The sequence below is a fragment of the Heterocephalus glaber genome, unplaced genomic scaffold (genome assembly GCF_053883595.1).
Source record: "Heterocephalus glaber isolate CG9 unplaced genomic scaffold, H.glaber_assembly_v1.0 deba00001509, whole genome shotgun sequence".
Taxonomy (NCBI): domain Eukaryota; kingdom Metazoa; phylum Chordata; class Mammalia; order Rodentia; family Bathyergidae; genus Heterocephalus; species Heterocephalus glaber.
In genome coordinates, this window is record NW_028258325.1 from 20072641 (window position 1) to 20094334 (window position 21694).

Below are 21694 nucleotides of genomic sequence, written 5' to 3' on the forward strand. Positions count from 1 at the left end.
TTCAGCACAACAGCCACTACACCGCTCTTTCTGTATCCTGCGACCTTTCAGCTCAGAGCTGGAGTCTTTCCCGGTTCAAATCACTGATCTCATTTGGCCAACATCACAGATCTCTAAGTGCCTGGAGATTGGTTTGCCTTGATCCACTCAGTGACAGTTGGGACACAGGATCACACAGTAGAAACACAACCTCTTTGACAGAGGCTGTAGGCAGAGGAGAAAGCAAGTCTTTTGGTACGAATGCTCAATGGCACGCCATACCCATTCCAGGACACAACTGTGATGTGCTATGTGGATGGAGGGCATAAGTATATGAATGAGGTGGAGTGTAAGTCCATAGTGGATGGAATATGTAGACCATTTTGTGTGCTACACAACACACCTAATCATTCCTAAATGAGATCTGAAGGGTTCCCTAACTTAGGACTGGAAGGATGAGCTAGGAGTAGGGTTTTACCCAGAAAGTAGATAAAGTAGAATATACAGAGGCACAAAAGAAGCCATGGTAATACTAAAGGGTGGCCTTCCAGCCACCCTGCGAACTCTGCCTCTTAGCCAGGTGCCTCGGAGGCATTTTCTGGCAGCTGCTCAGAGGCAAACGCACCACCCAGTTAATCATCTGGGCACTCCTTGTTCCCCCCTTTTATGAGCAGGGCCAGTGGGGCCTCTGGGCCAAGTCATGCCTGACCTGATCCTGTTTGACTTGTGTGCTCTGCCAGGATCTCTGCAAAGGCTGGCACCACTGGGGCCCCTGCTGCCTGTCAGACAGCAGCCAGTTCAGTGCCAAAACTGGCTCCTCTGCATCCTGGTGAGATACCTGCTGATGGCCACTGGACCTTGAAAGGGGAGGCAGGAGGGTTTAAGTAGTTGCCAGCTTGGCTCTGGAAGGCAGCTCTGCCATTCCTATCTCAGTAGACAGATTCCCAGGAGAGGTGTGGAATTTCCACTGCAGTTTCCAGGGGCGCTGACTGCCAGAGCTTCACATCAATGCCACAATGAATAAGACACAACAAGAAAAAGACATCGCCATCAGAGTAGCAAGGTAATAATAGCTGGTATTTATTGAGCACTGAAAATGTGCCAAGCAGTAGTTTATGGGAATTAAACCATGAAGTCATCACAATGACCCTGTAAGACAGACACTACTTGAAAGGTTAAGTAGCCAGGCCCCAAATCACACACTTGGTGAGGGGATCTGGGCGCAGGCAATCCCCTCCACTTCAACCTCAATTTTAGCCCATGTTGTGATGATTTATCTGTCTAAAAATGCTCTACAATACATAAGGTTCTTCTGTGGAAATTGTCCCAATTCACCCCTCTTCCCATGAGGAGTCAAGGCAAGTGTGGTCATTTTACAGTTGGGACAGGGAGACTCAGGGAAGATAAGGGAACAAACTGAGTGAGTGAGAGGTTTGTGACCTCCAGTAGATATTATTTCCCAGCACAGGAATTTTTCTATTCTACCTGATTGTGAACTATTTCAAAGGGGCCTGGGAATATGTGTATCCAAAGCTATGCATATATGTATCCTAAAGGCACTTCAAATGGACCACACTTGTGCTTCCAGTTCATAACGGGGATATTTTCTAAAGTACAAATGTAAAGTTAGGTGGGAGGAAAGCTGAGGTGAAAGAGAGCTCTGAACAGGAAGGAGGACTCCTGGGCTCTGCTCTGTTGAGCCTGCTGGGTGACTTTATCTAAGGAACTTACTTTGGGGGCCTTGTTTTACACATCTGAAAACCTGACAGGTTGGGTTTTTATGGCTTTGTTGTCCCTTCTGACTCAAACTGTAGATAAGATGAAGGTGTGGCAGGCCTGGTCTTCAAGGATACCCAAATCAGTGTATTCTAATCCCTGAGGGACCGGCACCTGTGTCATGGCATCAGGGCCCTGCACGCACCCGTTTGGCCTCAGGATGGGGGCCTCATGGTGTTTGTCTGGGACTTGAAAGTTTTTGGTTTTAACACTGGAGACAGAGGGATTATTTCTAAAGAATCAAAGCAAATCTACAATTTGCACAAACCCAAATATACACACCTATACCTTCTTGGACCAGTAAGCGAGGTCCCTACCCATCTCCCTCAGTGGAGATAACCCGAGGTTGGGAGTGGTTAGATCTTCTAACTGTGAGTAATCAGAAGTCAAACCCCCACCTTGGGCCATTAGTGTGTAGTTTTCCTACTTGGACTCTGTTGTAGTCAAGAGTTTGCAAGGGAATAGATTTAATATAGGACATATAATTTACAGGATATTTTATAATTTTCTCCCAAAAAGTCAAATGCAGAGGAATACAAGAGATCTGTCCACATACTAGAGACCTGAAGAATCCAGCCAAGGGCCTGGATCCCATGACAATATCCCACACAGTCCAGCTGGAGGCCTAGAGTCCAGCCAGAGGCCTAGAGCCCATGGCAACATCCCATGCAAGTCCATACCAAAGATCTGCACCCGGAAGGCCCAAAGACCAGTGGTGGAAGCTAGAAAGTCTGCACCTGCAGGGTGAAGTACCTGTGCCACCAGGCTGAGGGCTCTGCACTGGAGCCAGGAAGCAACGCTCAAGGCATAGACCAGAGCTCCCCTGAAGAGAACAGCAGCCATCCTCGGTGACAGGGAAGACCCGTGCTCCTCTGATGAGAACAGCTGAGTTCGCGCCAGGAAAACCAACCACAACAAGCTTCTCCAAGAAAATCAACAGCATACGATCTTCCCCTTTAGGTCTCCTTTTATGCCATTGGCAACAGTCCTCAGGTGGGTCTTCCATGCCCAGAACCATGCTGACTCAGTTCAGCTGGGTGCTCTAAGTCGAACATTAGTTAATCCACCACAGGCTCCAAATGCATTGCCCAGGTTTGTCACCTGCTGGCAGAAACAGCTCAGAAGCAGCCAGCTGAGCTCAGACCCCACCTGGGCCCAATCCTTACTTTCCAGCTTAAGGTGCTGTGTCAAGGCAGCAGCAACAGTGGTTCGGCCTCTGCTCCTAGGCTTTTCCCTCTCTGTATTTTCACATCAGGAATCCCACTGCACTCCTGGAAACAGACCAGTGTTGCTTAAACGTGAACCACGTGCTCCTCTTTTAATCAGAAGAAAAAATGTTTGTGGGTTCCCCATCACCACCATTCTGCTGGGGCTGATGTAAATGATGTTTCTTTTTATCTCATCACCAGAAAATGGGCAAATATAAAATCAGGTACTAAAAATCCTGAGGGTTATAGCTGTCCTGTGATTTATGAACCCAGAACAGTGTTACAAATGAAGTGCAAACAACACTACGAGATCCTCTTAGAACTAATTGAGTGAGGCAGGGGATGTAATTTTAAATTGCTAAAATTAAATTTCTGCATGGAATTTGACTGTAGTATGGGCCTATGGCACAGAATCCTTTGAGCTTGGCACATCACTGCCATCAAGTGCCACATGGGACTCAATCTCCTGTCCCTTCCTGCCATCCAAGCAGAGGCTGTCAGTCAGCATGTGTCCCACACACCAGCGGGCCTTTGGTTATCATAAACACGTCACTCACATACAAAGCTGCCCTCTGTCCTGTCCTCATTGGCCAGGAGTAATCTAGACCTAGTGCCATTGTGATAAAGACAGCACAGGCAGCACAGGTGTGTGGCGCTGCCAGGTCACCAGGTTATAAGGTGTGTCGGGGTTTGTCAAACTACGTCACAACCCGATATTGCATCAAGAGGTGAGTTTAGTGGGTTTTAACAAGCACTTGTTAAAAGATAGAGAGGAGTGAATGTCAAGTATTGTATGGTGTCAGAATATGTATTAGTAAAATTATTTCAAGCACACATGTGCACACGCACATACCCACACATGCCCGCATGATCAACCCAAAGAGATGTCCGCATTAGCTCAGTGCATGGTCCTGAAAGCCCATGCTAGGAGACTAATGGCTCCCCAAGACCCTAATCCCTGGACCCTGGCAATCTCTGGAAGCCACTTTATAAGGAGAAAGGGTCTTGGCTGACATGATTAAATTCAGGATCTTGCAATTACCTGGGATTATGCTTGGGAGCTATAAATTAAATGCAATCACAAGTGAGGGGTGTGTGTGTGTGTGTGTGTTTCCAGGTACTGGAAATTAAATGCTGAACTACATCCCTAACCCCTTTTCTTTCTTTCTTTTTTCTTTTTTTAATTCCACGACAGTCTTGTTAAATTGCCCAGGCTGGCACTGAACTTGCACACTTCCTGCCTCACCCAAGTAGCTGGTGTGTGCCACCACACCTGACATACAAATATTCTTATAAGAAAAGTAGAGGGAAACTTGTTCCAGACAGAAGCCTGACCTGCTGATACCTTGGTTTGGGTATAGCGAGACTGAATTCAGACCTGCGGCCTCCAGAACGGAGAGGACAAATTTCTGTGGTGTTAAATCACCCAGTTTGTGGTAACTTGTTACAGCTGCCACAGGAAACTAATACGGCCCCCTCCTCCCAGCCACTGATGATTGTGTTCTGGAGTGGTTGGGGCAACCCCAGAGGAGGTATGTTCAGGGATGAGTGAGGAGATGACGCTTAGAAGGTCCAGAATTATTTACCAGTTGGCCTGGCTTGGAGCATTTCAGGCTTTTCGCACCTGGTAGGGCTGCATGGTGCAGGCTGACCACCTTTCCGTTCTATTTGTGTGTGAGTATCAGTGTTTGCAAACTGGGTCACTGTGTAGGACGGATTCCTTCTGTGGGTGACTGCCAAAAAAAAGTTTAAAGATCACTAGTTCAGATAACCCAGAATGTGCTCAGACTAATTCTTTCCAGGTCACCATCAGCATGAAAACACAGAAGTGAAATCTTCTCTCAGAGACCCTGAGGACTCCCAAGAGCCGCCTATAGGCACACAAGGACTGCTGGACCCAGTTTGGGAACTGTCCTCTAGCATCGGGCATGCACAGTGTTCCCCCTTGTGCGCCTTAAGTCTTGCTGGTGTGGGTTCCTCCCGCCGTGGGCTGTACCCACCTGCCCTCTCAAGTTGTTCTTGGCACCCACTGCTCAACATGGTGCCACCTGCCCAAGAAGGTGGGTTCAAGGCTCCTGGAGTCCCCACCTTTGGCTGTGCAGGTGGGGAGCCACCATGACCATTTGTCCTCCCCCTGCCTTCCCCTCTCTCTGCCTCAGTGAGCCCCAAGATCTTTGCGGGGCCACAGTCCCTGAAGAATGACTTAGAGAGGGCTCCCTGGGCTTAGAAGCAAAGATTTTGAGCAAAATGCTGCTTTAAAACCAAACCAAACATCACTTCTCTGTCCAAGGCATAACAGACTTCTGGTCTTGGGGGATCCCTCAGAACCCATGAGTGATTGCTTCCAAGACCCCCCTGCAGATGGCAACTCTACAGCTCCTCCAGGCCCTTACAGAAAATGGCACAGTGTTTGCATAGAACCCATGCACAGCTCCCATAGACTGTCAGCTCTGGCTTACTTGTCATGTCTCATACGGCGCAAATGCTACGCAAATAGTTGTTATACTGTACCGTTTAGGGAATAGCAAGAAAAAAGTCTGTATAGGTTCAGGACAGACCCAGTTGGTTTTTTCTGAATATTCTCAATCTGCAGTGGGTCAAACCCATGAAAGCAGGAGCTGTGGATAAGATGGGGAACGAAGTGGGAGCCTGCAGGGAGAAGATTTGGCCCTCCAAGGCCAGTGCATCCAGAGAAAGCCCAGGGATCTTCTTTTGCACCCCGCCCCAGACTTACCTTCTGCAGCTTACAGCATTTGGGGACAATTTTGTGCCCTGACTTTTGGCCAGGTACCCTGACCCACACTCTCCATTCCAGACTCGCTGACCCCTCCCTCAGCCCTCTTGGTTCTGAACTGTAAGTCTGCAGACTTTGAACTTCTTTCTTTGCTCTAAGCAAATCCTCCTGGGAGCCCCCTGGGTGCTGCCAGCTGCTGAGGCCTTCCAGAGTACCATGGCTCCAAGGAGCCCTGCCGGGCATGGCTGGTGACTCCAAGCAAGCCACTCTACCTCTCCAAGCCTTCTTGCTTTATTTTTAAAACCGAAAGAGTAATGCATGGTCACAGTAGTTTGTGCCCAGGACTTCCTGTGAGTCTAAGAAAGGAAAAGAAAATGGTTTGGGAAAGCGTGTTCCATTCGTTGTCAGGCATGAGTATCATTTAGGTGCTGCCACCTGGGCTCTGGGCCATCCAGTAATGGCTGTCACCCTTCTCCTGCCTATGCCCCAATTCCACCCGGAAAGGTTTAGCCCTCTCCAGCCTCAGCTGTGTATATTGGGTCAAAGCCTCCTACGGACACAGTGACTGGTTTATGCAAGAGGATGTAACTCAGTCCAAAGCCGATTCCTCGAATATACATACGAGCTCCGAAGACACCTTCTGTCAGTCCCAGGGAGGTCTGGCACTGTCAAAGCCATGTGGCGGGCTGGGGATTTAGCTCAGTGGTTCCACCACGTGCCTCAAAAGTGGAAGGTCCTGAGTTCAATCCTGGGTACCAAAAAATAAAATAAATAAATAAATAAAAGCCATTTGGCAACATGAAGTGACAGCCAGCAACTGCCAGGGACTATCACGGGACATCTCAGGATGGAGCCCACATTGTGGGAGGCAGATGGAGAGAAATGGGGCCTTGGTGATCTCAGTTAGCTGCTGGAGCAATCCTTACCTGATACCATCCCAGCCACCAGACTTTGGGATCTAGGAACAAATAAATGATTTCCACTATTTGGATTTTCTTATTTACGACAGAGTATCCTGCTGCATCCATCCATCTTCTTGCTGCTTTTCCCTCTCCTTGTCTGTGCTGGGGCCTCTCTCGTACATGAAAAAGGGGCAGAAAAGGGAAGAGAAAGAAAATGAAAGCCAAGCTCAAATTAGCTTGGGGCTGGGGCCAGAGGCAAGCCAGAGCCAGTGGTGCAACCAGGCTCAGAAGCCACTTTACAGACACCAGGCAAGGAGCCCACATGAGACCCCTCATCCTCCCCTCCTCTGCCCCCTAGCCCTGCCCCGAGGGAGGAATTGGGACCGGGGAAAGAATGCAGGAGCCCAGCCTCTCCTGGCAGCTGGGTTCAAGGTCCCTGTAGTGCCCAGCAAGAAGCTGGAGAGAATTAGGACCACCTGAGATTGCTCAGAACCCAAAGGGAGGGCGGGAGGTGGGCCTGGGGGACAAGTGAGGGAGGCCAGGTCCTCAAGGGGCCCAATGGGTGCATGGAAACCCAGCACTACTGAACCCCAGTTTAGGAGCTGTGTGATCTTGCATGTGTCCTCCGACTGCCTGAGCCTCTGGTTCCCACCTGAAAGACGGTGCAAATAGCACCTCCAATGAGCTGATGTGGATTAAAGGCCTTGAAACAGCACTTGGCAAATGTCACACAGCACTGGCTGATACTGTTTCCATGGTCCTCACCCGGGGCCTCCTCCATTGCCCAGTGACAGTCCAGGCTGTGGTATGAACCACAAATTACTGAACTCTGAAGGTATCCATTTGGATTCCTTTGGTTCCAAGCAACAGTAAACCTGCCCCAGCTAACACTGGCTAAATGAGATTTTATGAGTGCACAGTACTGAAGAAGAGTACAGGGCTTGGTTGAAATGCTCAAAGGATGAGGTCATGTTCTGGGGTCCCTCTTTCCAGGCTTGGCCTTCTTTCATGTGTTAATTCCCTTCAGACTCAATCTCTATTCACAAAGTGGCTGCCAGTAGCCGCAGGAGCTACATCCTCCCAGAGTCGAATCAATGAGACAAGAGCAAGATTACTTTTCCAGAAGCTCAAATAATAGCTCCCAGTCCAATTCCACTGCCTCTGATTGGCCTGAGCTGGTGGTGTGATAGTCACTGGCATCTTGGTTGGCTAGGTCTGGGTCAAGTCCCACCCTTAGAGCCAGAAATACAGCACAGAGGGAAGTGATATCCAAACGGAAGTCAAGTTGTTAGTCCCAGTTCTCCATCAAAAAGTTTGCAATATTTGATGACGACAAGAGATTGTGATGTTCGAAAGACAAGCTCTGCTTTCCTTATTCTTAACCTCTCTAAATATCTCGCCTTCTCTCTCTGGTCCAAAAATGAAGGCTGCGGCAGGTTGTCAAGATGGCAAGGATTCCCAGCTCTAGGTCAGAGCCTAGCTTCATGTGACCCAGGGCAGTTGCTGATAGGCTGGGCCTCAGTCACCTGGTCTGTAGGACAAGGCCAAGCGTCCTCTCTCTTGGGGAGAGGAGAGAATGAATGGAAAAGGAAGGCCCGGGGCAGAGAGGCCCGCCCACAGTGGGCAGCAGTTTGCATTTGAACTTGCAGTTCAGGAGCGGAGGATCCTGCCCTAGCTCGGGTTTAAGAGGAGATGGCAGTGACTGCCAGGGACCGCGGGCAAAGTCTCCTGCCACAGGACCGGCCCATGCCAGGGGTGCCCTGGGGAGCCTCCCACTCCCAGCCGACAAGAAACCACCGCATGCCTCGGTGCCCGGAGCCCGGAGCCGGTCTAGGAAACTCAGCTCCTAGGAGAGTCGCCGTCAGAGGTGAACGCTGCTGCGCCAGGTTCCTGGCCCTCACTGAGTGGCTCCTCAGCTCTCAGAGCGGAAACTTGCCCCTTCGGGGTGCTTTCCCCCGCCCCGAGGGGAGCCCCGTTGCTACGGGCATCTGCTCTGTTTGCCTTGGGGCGGTACAGACGCGAGGAGTCGCCGAGTGGCACCTTCTGCTCTGCGCATCTGGCAGCCCCGGGCGGCTGAGGGCACAGCTGCGCGACCCGGGCCCCGGAGCGAGGGAACGGAAAGAGAAGCGCGCGGTGCGGCTCCACCCGCACTCAGGGCCCCGCCGGGTTGCGGGGCGCGGGGCGGCTCGCAAGCGTGTGCCCTGGGCGCGGAGGAGCCGCGGGCCGGGAGGGATCCGCCCTGCCAGGCACCTATGTCGCGTCCTCCCGGAGGACAGGACCGGCGCCTAGGGGCGCTCAGACATTACCCGAGCCACAGACTCCCGTGTCCGGAGGCCTCTCTGCCTTGGGGAGACACAGGACTGAGAAACGCTTGTCCACGTGATGTCTCCCTCAGATCTCGCAATCCCTTTCCAAATGGTAATTTGTATACGTGTGTGATCCTGTGATCCACAGTAATCACATTTGTTTTTGGGAAATCGGTGCATATATATATAGCACATTTTGATCATTTTCCATACCCTTTCCCACCTCTCCTCTCCCTCTTCCTTTCCTCTTCTTCCTCATGCCCAAGAAGTCTCTGTCTCTTACCATCTCTCCATTTTTACTATTATTTATTTATATTTTGGCTTTATCATATAAGAGAAACCATGCAATAATTAACACTATGAATCTGACTTATTTCAGTTAACATTATGTTTTTCTTTTGTTTCCTCCTCAGCCAGGAGGATGTTTCCCAAATGGGAAGAGGACCGAGAGATGCAGTGAAGGAGGAGGGTGTGCAAGAGAAGACCTAAAAAGAAGTAAGATGTGTTGTGCACATGTACCAACTCCCCACCATGAATGTAATCATGTACTGCAAACATGTACTAATAAAAAGTAAAATGAAAAAATTAACATTACGGCCTCAAGTTCCATCTATTTTCCTACAAATGACTCAAACTTGTCTTTCTTTATGGGTGAATAATACTTCATTGTGTAAATATACCACATTTTCTTTATCCATCTGTTATTAGGCAGCTAGGCTGTTTCCATAGCTCTGTAATTGGGAATTGTGCTGCTATAAACATGAGTACGCAAGTATCTCTTTTATATGATGTCTTTACCTCTTTTAGGAAAATACACAGGAGAGGTATAGCTGGGTCAAATGGAATTTCTAGTTTTGGTTTTTTGAGAAATCTCCATAGTTTTCCATGTGGTAGTACCAACAGCTATTCCCACCAACAACGGCAATTCTCACCAGCATTGTTGTTTGTGTTACTGAAGTAAGATGGAATCTCACTGTTGTTCTGATTTGCATTTTCTTAATGGCTAAAGATGTTGAACATTTTTTCATGTTCTTACGGTACTCATGTACTTATGGGCCATTTGTGCTTCTTCTTTTAAGAAGTGTCTATTCATTTTGTCTATTTTAAAATTTATTAGTACATGACTAAAATTTATTAGTACAGTGCATAACATTTCCATTCCTTGTGTGAAGTTGGAACATGTACACAACCCATCTTAATTCCTTTTGTCATCCCCTTACCCTTCCCTCCCTCCCCCTCCATTCATCTCTTGATCCCCTTTTTCCCTTTTTGGGGGGGATGGGGTTCATGTTTGCAGTACATAATGTTTACATTTGCTCATTTTTTTATTATGTCATTTGTTTCAGGGAATCTAATTTTTTGAGTTCTTTGTATATTTTAGATATGAGGCCTCTGTTCAAGGAATAGTTGATCCATTCTTTTTTCCACTCTGAAGGTTGTCTCTTCACTCTGTTGATCCTATCCTTTGCTGTGCAGAAGCTTTTTAATTTAATACAGTCTCATTTGTTATTCTTAGTGCTATTTCTTGGGCTATTGATGATCTGTTCAAGAAGTCCTTGTATCCCAAGTCTCATTCCAAAATAAACTTTGTGACACAGTTATGTCAGACATAAGTACAGGAAAGCGCAGATGAATGTTCATCCAAAGGCCATCGCGCCTATCACCGCCCTGTGCCTCGGGAGTTCACCATGACAACACCCTGGGTTAACTGGCCACCCTGCCACCAGATTGGACACCTCACCCACTTCCAGTGTGTTCTCCATGCTGTGGCCAATCTTGTTAACAGGTAAGTTATATCATGTCACTTCTGTGTTCAGGGCCCTTCAATGATTTCCCATCCCATACAGTGGAAAAGCCAAAATCCTTCTACTGAATGACCTGTGAGGACCGATGTGACCTGTAGTCAAGCCACCTTGTAAATTGTTCCCTTGGTCCCAGCTGAGCCACCGCAGCTAACATGAGCTTTTCTTTGCTGACCCTGTAGAATCATGATTGACTAAATAGTTCCAAGTGATTAAATTTAAGGTGTTTTGTTACACAGCAATAGATAACCATGACTATTTCACATTTTAAAAAATAACTGATTGCTAAAAATACTCAAATGACTCTACTGTAGAAAAGTATTTAATGAAAGGACAAACTTTTTGCCACACATTAAATTTCAAAAGATTATAGAACAGTATATAAAAAATGTAAAAACTAGTGTATAAAGTGTCTCTTGTGGTTTACATTTTTCATCAAATTACTTCATAAAAGTGTAAACAAGTTGCAAGATGTGATTTAAGATTTAAATAAAAATTTCAATGATTTCTTTGCACTAATTTCTTACCCAAGGGAAAAGAGCAAGAGAGAGAGGAAAGAAATTCTTCCAGTTGTTTCTATTCCACCCTACTTCTAAATCTCAGAAGAGGAGAGTCACAATTGAAAGGTGAAAAGAAACATTCATTCTCAGGCTGAGCCACTGCTATGGGCTGCATACAATTTAAATGTGACCCAAGGTTCATGTGTTAGAAGTTTTGTCTGCAGTTTAGCAGTGTAAGAAGTAGTGGGACTTTTAAGAAGTAGGGCACCAAGTAGGCATTGCCCTCAGAAGGGACTAATATTAAGGTAGTTCCAAGAGGACCCTGATTTAGTGCTCCAGAGAGTGGGTCATTAGAAGAGTGAGCCTGACCTGTGGTCCATCTCCAGCTTCCCTTTGTGATGGGATCCCTGTCTCCTACCCATGTGCCAGCCATAGTATCACCCACCATTAGGGCCTCACTGGAGGCCAAACTAATGGAGCCACCCAATCTTGGACTTTCAACCTCCAAAACTGTGAGCTAAATAAACCCCTCTTCTTTATAATGTAGACTAGGTATTTTGTTATAGTAACAACAAACAGACTAATACAGCTGCCAACAGCCCAGTTCCTGATGACTTGGGAAATATGGACCTGAAATTTTTAAAACATTTTGTTTTGCTGCTACTGCTGCTGTTCTTACCTCTGACCTAATCCCTAATAAGATTCAATTCCACTGTAGACCCTGGTGACCAATCTGGGGAAGCTTGATTAGGAAGCAGTTGAAATTGGTTCCAGTCTCCCTTCACTCCTGTGATTCCTCAATGCTTCTATTTTATTTTATTTTCATTTTTAAATTATTTTTTTCCAGTGCCAGGGATCAAACTCAGGACCTTGTGCTTTCGAGGCAGGTGCAGCACCACTGAGCTAAATCCCCGGCCCCTAACCCTTCTATTTTCTTGATCAAATGTATATCACCATTCCTTGCAAACAGAAGAGGTCCAAGTCAATATGATTACACTGAGTTTTCAGGCAACTAAAACATCAAATTCTTTTTTTTAACCAAGCCTCCTTGTTATGGTTTGAGTATGGTTTCGGTCTGTCCCCTAAGGCTCCTTGTGTTGAAATTTAACCTGTTATTCCATATTAAGAAAGTAGAAACTTAATTAGACTATGGTGTTTACAGATAGGATCTTTGAATTGGATAAGTTCCCTGGGGGCTGGGAGTCCTCATGATTGAATTCTATATAAGCAGCAGATGAAAGACCAGAAGACAGACAGACAGACAGGCAGGCAGACAGACAGACTCGCATGCATGTGCATGCACACACATACACACACACCCCCTGTCTCTTGCCCCAGGATGCTCCGTGCCTCCTCAGGACTCTGCTAGGAATAAAGCCATCATCACATGCAGCCCCTTGACCTTGTACCTGCAGAACTGTGGGCCAAGATAACCCTCCCTTCGTCAACACTCATCCAGTCGGTGATGTTCTGAGCAACAGAAAATGGACTCCTACGTCCCGTCCCCCCCTTCCCTTACTCTAGCTTCTTTCCCTTTGAGACGCCATGCAGTACTTCACATTTTTCCGAGTTTCATTTCATCTTCCTGGTTCCACAGTGCTTCCCAGCCTGTCCAGACCCATAGAACCTGAGTCGGACCACCTGTCCTGAGCACTGCTCCTCCCAGCCTTGGGTCTGCTGGAAAGTTTGCACCTGTAACTTGAGTTCATTGAGAAAAATACTGAACTTTTAAACCCGGTTGGAGTTTTTTGCGAAATTTCATAGTTGTTTGATGTTTAAGAACCCTACAACCACCACCAGATTAAGACAGGGTTGGAAAAACAGGTAGGAGCAATTGGTGCAGATGGTGGGTGACTGAGATTAAGTGTCCAGAACCCCACCCAAAGTCAACACGAAACTCCCCTGAGAATCTCCTCCTTTCAGTTATTGTTCCACAAATGCACTAACCCTTCCTGAGGTCCAATGCAAATATGCATTCTCTGTTTATTGTTCTAACATGTCAGGGTCAATATGAGCTCTTTAGAGATAGGAAGGATTTTTTCATCATTTGATTAAACAGTTCAGTACCGGGGCCACCTAAAATGCTGGATGGTGAGAGGTGGCAGGAGCCAGAGTAACACAGAGAGAGTTTTTATTAAAAATGCCTTCAATGGGGGCTAGGGATTTAGCTCAGTGGTGCCACCACCTGCCTACCAAGCGCAAGGTCCTGAGTTTGAGCCCCAGTACCAAAAGAAAAAAAAAAAAAAATTGCTCTTAACCATACATACAGGCAATAAATCAGTGGAGAAGAAAAGGAGTACTCGATAAATGATGCTGGGACATTTGTTAGACATTTTAAGGGGAAATGCTCCATTTGGGTGCTAAATTCATACCATCAATGAAAAAAGATTCCAGAAAGATTAAAGAGACAAGTGATACAAAACCAAATCATAAAATATACATAGATCAATGGAACAGAATTGAGCATCCAGAAATAAATCCTCATATTTATTCTTATATTTATAGTCAATTGACATTCTTGTATTTATGGTCAATTGAAAGTTGCTCACACAATTCAATGGGGAAAGGACAAGCATTTAGCAAATATTGCTGCAGTACCAGAATATCCAGATGCAAAAAGAGGATCTTAGGTCCTTACCTCACACCATCTACACAATTTAATTCCAATTAGGTCACAGACTTCAGTGTAAGAATTGTAAACAGTAAACATGAAGAAGGCAACAACATAAGAGACAATTTTCATGTCCTTGGATTAGGCAAAGATTCCAAAGTTTCAGCACCACAACTATGATCCAGACAAGGACACACTGATCCTTTGGACCTCCTTCCTCAAACTTAGAAATCCTATCTGTGCTTCACAACACACCGTTATGAAAATGGAAAGATGAGCAACAGTAGCAAATATATACAAACACAGTTTATCCTCTCAGTTTTATCTTCTTCATGAGGTACAGGCAGGGAGCACACAATAAACAAATTAATACATGAGAAGACTATAAATAGTGATTAGTACTCTGCAGACCAAACTTCTTTCATGTTAGATTGCAGTCAGGAAAACGTTCTCTATAGAGGTGTCATCTAAATTGAGCAAGCTGAGCTTGAAGTGACAAACAAAAGGTCTGTCTCATAAAGATACAAAGGGAGCACCTTCCAGGAAGAAGCAAAAGTACAAAGGCCCTGAGGTGGCCATGAGCTTGGTATATTTAGGGAAATGAACAATGGTTACATCAAGTGGCAGAAGGAAGAGAAAGTTACTGGGTAAGGTGGGAACAGGAAGAGAAGATCTTGTCCTGGATGCCATTATGAGCTAACGTGAGGAGGCAGGCTATACTCAAGTGTGATCAGATCATACCAATGTGTGAGCTCTACTATACAGAGCGTGGATTCCCAAGAGATGTACCACTCACTATTCTTAGTTACAAACAACCAAGCAAAATGTGGCTGGTTGAGCAAAAAAGAAACTTAGAAGGATAATGAACAGCTCATAGATTTTTTTTTAAGGTTCTGAAAAACAAAGCTCAAAGACAAATGTCCGAGAATAATTCCTTAAAACACAAAGAGGAAAAACCAGATCCAATTGGCCCTTGGTGATTCCTGTGTGTGTGGAATCTACTTTGACTGCCCCGCAAAGTCTGTTGCTTCTGCTGTTGCCCCGGGAAAGGATTTTGCACATTTTCCTTCCCCACATTGTCACCACGGAATCAGTGTCCCTTGCGGGCCATGTGGCAGAGCCTGGGTCACCAGCTCACGTGCCAGTTGCAAAGGAAGCTGGGAGTTTGAGTTTTCTAGGTTCTATCTTGAGGAAGTAAAACTACCAAGGGATAGAGGGAAGATACTTTATTGAAATAAGCTTGAAAATTCATGAAATGGAATGAGAATAAAACTACAGACCTCAATTAGGCTATTGAAGTAATTCAAATGAGGGATAACGGGAGACCTGACAGGTCTTCCTGTATTATAGGACAGTGGTTCTCAGAGCATGGTTAGGCAGCACTAACGCCTCCTCACAACTTTATTAGAAATGCAAATTTCAGGCCTCACCCTGAATTTACTAAATCTGAAACTTCGAGGGTAAGGCCCAGCAATTTGGTTTCAACAGACCACTCAGATGATTCTGATGCATGCTGGTGTTTGAGAACCACTGGTATAAGATACAGAGAAAAAAATAGTTAGAAACAGACTACAGAACTTCTTGATGGATTAGCTTGGAATTTAAGGGAGACAGTGTAACATCCAGCTGGTTAGATAAGAGTACCTTTTACCAAGATGGACAGATAAGTGAGAGAATGAAGATTTAGAAATTCCCTTGTGGGCATACAAAGTTCATTAGGTATCCAGGGGGGGATGTCAGGCAGTTGTCTGAGTCTGGGGTTTTGGGGAGAGGTCAGTATTGGGGAGATAGGAAGGAAGCATCATTTAGGGAGTACTGAAAAGAGGGCTAGTGAGCCCAGCAGGGGAAGTTGTATACAATGGAAAGAAAACAGGGCCCAAGACAGACTTCAAAATCAAGTACAGGAGGAGGATTCAGCCAAGGAGACTGAGACAGAGCAGTCAAGCAATGTAGGCAAGAATCCTGACAGACTTGATATCAGAGAAAGCAAGAGAACAGTGTTTGCAGGAAAAAGCATGACCCGTTCTGATCCAGACAACAACTGGCAAACAACTCAGAAATAGTGCAAAATCAGCCTGTTCTTGGCAGACCGGAAGCTGGACTTCTGAATACCTTCTTGACTGGAGACCTAGTGATAAATCATCTTTCTGAAACTGAGCTGCAGCCCGAGAGTACAGGTCTGATTGCACCGGGAAGCTGAGGATGCCTGTTTCCTGAGAGCAGCCTGCTCTGAAGGAGCATGAGAAAAGTCTCCTTCATCTCAGGAAAAGTCACTTCTCTTTCTAGGAAGCAAGAAGAAAGAGAAGAAAGTGGCGGAAGTGTTCCTCTTGTACATTTCTCTCCTGGGAGTGGAGTAGAAGTCAGCTCATCATAGCATGTGAAGAGTGGGGAACACATTCCCCTCGTGGGCCCCATCGTGGAAAAGCTTCAGAAGAGCTGATGTTAGTCAAGTTAGGTTTGAGAAAGAAGGGAGAAGCAGTTTCTCCAAAGTGAGAAGAAATGAAAATCTCACATCATGTGACTCTGTGGAGAGCTGAAGTGGAACCTGGATTGGATACTGTTAGACTGAATTATTTGACCTAAAGTCACCTACCTACATCTTTGAAGCTCGGTCTAAAGGTTTCTCCTACATAGTGACCTATAAGCTAACTTGAGTTGTACAAAGATATAACCTACTCTCCTACCAAGTAGCCAATTCTCAGCCAACCATGAGGGGCCAACTATTCAAACCACAATCAACTAAGACTGGCTGTAAGCAGTCAGGCAGTCTCTGTATCTCACTTCCAATTCCCATAAGTCACTTCTTTTTCTCTGGCTGTCAATGTCCTTTGCCCAAGTGGTGGGGGAGGGCATTCTGAACCATCTTGGTCAAGATTGCTGCCTGATTCTAGAATTGCAAATAAAGCCAATTAAGATGTGCAAAAGTAGATTTGGTATAATCTTGTCCTTCAACAAGACTCAGAATCTAAAGTTTAAATAACTCCTCAACTCCAATGTTGAGAGATGGTGGGCCACTTAACCTCTCAGAGCCTCCCTGGAGCCATTGGTCAAACAGAGAGGGGGGATTGATCTCTTTCCTGCCTCTGTCAAGTGAGATGGTGGTAGAAGGCCTAGATGGACTTGATAAAAGTTATAGTCCTGTGTAACAGTAGTACCCACTGTCATGGTCAAGAGATTGGTGACTGGGGAACACAAACCTTTGCCACTCTGGTGGTGGCTCTCTCTGTCCATTTTCCTACCAGATTTGCCAACCTCATGAACCCCTTCTATCTCTGCCTCAAGGCTGCAAGAGATAGAATTTATATTCTCAACCTTAAAATGAGAAGGCAGTTAGAATTTAAGACTTCTTCCGCACTATAAGTCCTCTCTGTGTACCCTTGAACTATGCTTCAATGTTTTTGCTACCTCTAGTTATCAGGTGCTAAGGAAACTTGTGTCTATGAAAACAAGCCCCTTATTTATCAGATGGATTCCTGAATGTGATAGGAAACCCTCTTCTGTGGCACACACAAAAACATCTCTACCCTCTTCCTAAAACTTGGGTGTCACTAGAAAGTTGAGTCGCCATGTTTCCTATGACTACGCTTCCTGTCTTGTGTTACACAACCAGCACCATGTGGATCCGGGAAAGGTCTCTCAATTGTCAGTCTACAGAGGAGGAACCACAGGTCCTAGAGAGGCTGATCAAACTGGCCAAGATTACCCTGCAGGTGTGAGCCAGACCTTTTCACCTGCAGCTCATGCCAACACGTTCTACCCCTCAGTACTATGGCTCTGTCCTAGACCCTGCAGATTCACTTACACATTTGTAGAGCACTTGCCATGTACCAGGCACTGTGTGAAGCACTTTGCAGACATTAACTCATTTAAACCTCGTGACAGCGCAAGCTGTCCTAGCCTGGGGCATCTTCTCCATTTCTTTGTTTCCTGACCTGAGAAAAGGGATTCAAAGACCCTATCTCCATGGGTTGTTATGACAATTGCATGAGTTTAAAGCTCTTAAAACAGTGCACTGCACAGAGCAAACACTAAATGAGGAAGTGTTTGTGATGCAAACAATGGAAACAAGGACAGTGATGGACATAGGAACACAGGGGAGGGGCCCATACCCCAACCTTAGGGGCTGAGGGAAAAGTTCCTAGGAAGCCACCCACTTGACGAACGGCAGAGCCACGTTCACACGTGTCACCCTTTTTGCTCTGGTCCCCTCCCATGGTTCCACATGAAATGCAGTGTCTGAGGAAAATCAATACTGTATGCCCTCACCATGTAAAGATGTGTTTGCTAATCTTTATTTACAGACACAATGACAAGGGAAAACTCCTGTTCCTCCATCTGACCAGGCCTGAGAATAATGCCAAAGATTTCCTGTAATGAAAGGGACTAAAAATACTTTTTGATGATGGAGAGAGTGAATGTTGAGCAATGCTGAGTAAAATACGGAAACGATACCAAATGGCATCCGAGCAGCAAAGTCCGCAGCCCACCTGGCTTTGATCTTGCAGTCTTCCCTAGCCTCAGTACGCTTGGTTTTCCCCCAGGGAGGCCACACTGTCTCTTTATAGTGTGTTCCATTTGTTTCCTAGAGAAAAAATTTAATCTGTCATGACTAATGCCAAATTAATCCATAAAATGTTTGCCAACAAATTGAATGCTCAAATAACATATCTTTCTCTTCTTTGTCACCTTTTTGAAGGTCCCCAAGAACTAAGAATATATTCTATGTTTTTGAGACTCAACAGTCTCTCCCACATGGATTACCAGATTAATGCTACCATCAGAGATATTCTGTATACTATCATATTGCTGTTCAATGTAACTGTTTTCCTAAATTTTGTGGGATGGTTTTTATAGTTTGTAAAACTGGTCATGTTTATTATTGAATTTTACTGACATCTCCTCCACCACCACTACCCCTTTTACAAATGAAGAAACTGAGGGTCCAGGAGAAGAAACCTCTGGCAGCTCCCTGACCCCCACTCCCCTGCTCCTCCCACGCCACCCCACGGATCCCCTGCGGTTCAGTTTTACTCTCCACTGAGGATGTGGCCAATCTCCAAAGAAGGCCTTAGCCTGGCCAAGCAGAGCCTTCTCTTTTGCTTTGCAAATAAATTTTTCCTCTTCTCTTGTCTGGAAAAGTGGCTTGGTGGCCAATTCAGTGAGCAATGATTTAGGAACAAATATGTAGTATGACTGAGTCTCTCCAGATGTTGAATTTAATACAGCAAATTGAATCTTCTGGATCTGACACCTCTTGAAGCCAAACTGGGAGCAAACGGAGCCCCAAGACCACTTGAGAGAATAATGATAATCTTCTTCAAGAATACTTTCTGTGTATCAGAAAATTTACAAAGAGGTGGGGTTAAAGATAAATATCTGGTAAAATCTGTAATAAAATATTTCCCTTTTTCTCTTCCTTTCAATACCTCACTCCATGGGCATATTATTCACCCCAGGACTATTGAACTCAGGAATATGGCTTGTGTGAGCCAGTAAAATGTAAATGGTTGACAAATGGCTCCCAGCTTGTACTTTACCATCTGTCTTTCTCATCTGTCACCATAGATTGGCATCGTTGCACATAGAGGCTGCCCTGGATCCCAGAGAGAGTTGGAGAAGCCGAGCTTAACAGACCTGTTGTGTTGTAAGCTGCCAGTGTTCTCAGAGTATTGTTACAGCAGCACATCCTATCCTCTCCTGACTGGTACACTTGTGTGAGGTCTATACCTTCTATGTGGTAGAGCCAGAATAGTTCATCCCTCACATTTTATGAATTCTTCACTAGTGTATGAACTATGCTAAGTGTTTTACATATATTAAGTCTCACAATGAGCCTGTAATTGTATGTATAGCTCTTACCCTAATTTTTGAATTAACCATAGTGTTAGTCTGTTTTCTGTTGCCTTAACAAAATATCTTAAGCAGGATAATTTGTAAGAAATAAAGGTTTATTTGGCCCAAGGTTCTGGAAAATGGGAAGTCCAAGAGCAAGGCATCAACCTCTGCTTGGCATCTGGCCAGGGTCATAACAATATCACAACACAGTGCAGGGCATCACATGGTGAGACCAACCAAACACGTTAGCTCAGGTCTTTTCCTTTTCCAATAAGGCCACAAATGCCATCATGGAGTCCACACTCTCATGACTTCTTCAGATCCTACTTATCTCCCAAAGGCCCCAATTCCAAATACCATTAACATATGAATCTGGGGATTGACTTTCGGAGGATGCCTTTAGACCATAATAAAGACCTTTCACTTCACACAGCTCATGAGGAACTCTCCAGGATTCAAGCCTAAATACTCTGTACGCAAATCCCAAGCTCTTCATACAATTCCATGCTTCATGCTTGTTGACATATGAAGGACAGAGGTTGAGAAACGGAAGAGAACAAATTTGCCAGCCATTCTGAGCTTGTCAGACAGAATTTACACATTCATACAGTCATGAGTACTGCCTCAATTAATGATCAGCTAGCTACCTGATGAACACCCTGGATAGAGGCAAAGCAGGTGAAAGTATCCACAGGTTCCTCACCATTCTCTGTCCTGCTTTATTCCTTCCTTGGCTTAGAGCTCCCACTTAGCTGCTGACCCAGAATCCCACAGTCTCTCTTATCTGTGGACAAAAGACACAACTTCCATCCTATGAGTAGAGTCAACTGTAGCATGGGAAAGAGAAAATAAAAACTTTGGAACAACATCTGAGTTCGAGTTCTAGCTTGACTGTTGACCAGATTTGACACCTTGGACAAGTAACTTCCCTTTCTGCATCTTTAAAATGGAATAATCAAGATAATGATGCCCATCTCATCAGGTTATTTGGCTAAGAAAATGCAACAATTCTAACAAGTGTTTTGTACAGGCCCTGCCAGGTGACTGTTAGCTCCCATAGGAATTCACCAGAGTGACATTGTGTGGAGCCACCTACTGTTCCTCTGGCCCTTGCCATTTGCTACCAAACTCCCCACTTGTCCCTTCTGTGCTCAATCCAAAGGAGCTGCTGGGCTCTGGATGGATGTGTTTCCTGAGCTGACCTGAAAATGCATATTTTCCCTGGCACCTTTCTTGGAAACGGAGATTGGGTGGTTTGAAATAAAGCTGAGCTTGAGGAATATCAAGAGTTAAATAAGCCACAGATTGATTTTGAAAACTATATTTTGAAATATCATTTATAGTGGAAAATGCAAACAACTTCAAATACAACTCCTAGTGAACATAATAAATCATGATCTTTTTGGAAAGATGAAGTAAATACACATATGTGTATATACTTATTCAAATCATTCACGTATTTACTCTGACTATGGAACAAAAATTATGTATTTTGACCATTTCCAGCTAGACTTTCAGAAATGAAAACATTTTTTTTTCAGTGACTAATAGAACAATGCTTCCACCTTCCTCTTGGTCTCTCAGCCCTCAAGCTCTCTATGACTGTGTTACGGAGCCAGGGATCCCAGGACACAACCCCGGGTTCTCAGGCACATGTCCTTGGGTCTCCAAGCTCTTCATTTTTCTCTTAGAAAGGTCCAGTTAAGAAAGTTGTTCAAACATTCAACTCCTCCCATAGTGGGAGACTGGAGATCAGAGCTGGAAGACCTCTAGATTGCTATAGATGCTGAAGAAAGAGATTCCATTTAACCATTGGTATATTTTCTCTTCATTCTCAAAACTGACCAATGGAGAAGAAAGCATGATGTGGTTCTTTCACCATTTCACCCATGAAAAATCTATCTTCTTTGGAGAGAAACAAATATTGAGAGATCAAGAGGTAGTGACAATGCCTAAGGAGTCAGACAGAAACAGGTTTAAATCCTGTCTTTAACCTGAACAATTTGTATAGTAGAGGCAGGAAGCTTCATTTGGGGGGCTG

At 45.3% G+C, this 21694-nt stretch overlaps 2 long non-coding RNA genes across 4 annotated transcripts; one reads left to right on the plus strand and one right to left on the minus strand.

Annotated features, from left to right (window-relative positions):
* Positions 1 to 1057: 1057 nt before the first annotated feature.
* Positions 1058 to 8035, minus strand: LOC110349678 (uncharacterized). 3 transcript variants are annotated; one of them, XR_002395835.2, is made up of 4 exons: positions 6624 to 8035; positions 5475 to 6445; positions 4550 to 4696; positions 1058 to 3026 (listed from the first exon to the last, which is right to left on the minus strand). It is a non-coding gene; the product is annotated as an uncharacterized LOC110349678 (long non-coding RNA). The 3 variants fall into 3 exon arrangements; XR_015441304.1 differs by having other exon boundaries at positions 6320 to 6445; positions 6624 to 7899; XR_015441303.1 differs by having other exon boundaries at positions 4550 to 6445.
* A 248-nt stretch (positions 8036 to 8283) lies between these two features.
* On the plus strand, positions 8284 to 9494 carry LOC110349677 (uncharacterized). The gene is made up of 2 exons (XR_002395834.2): positions 8284 to 8466; positions 9319 to 9494. It is a non-coding gene; the product is annotated as an uncharacterized LOC110349677 (long non-coding RNA).
* Positions 9495 to 21694: the final 12200 nt, after the last annotated feature.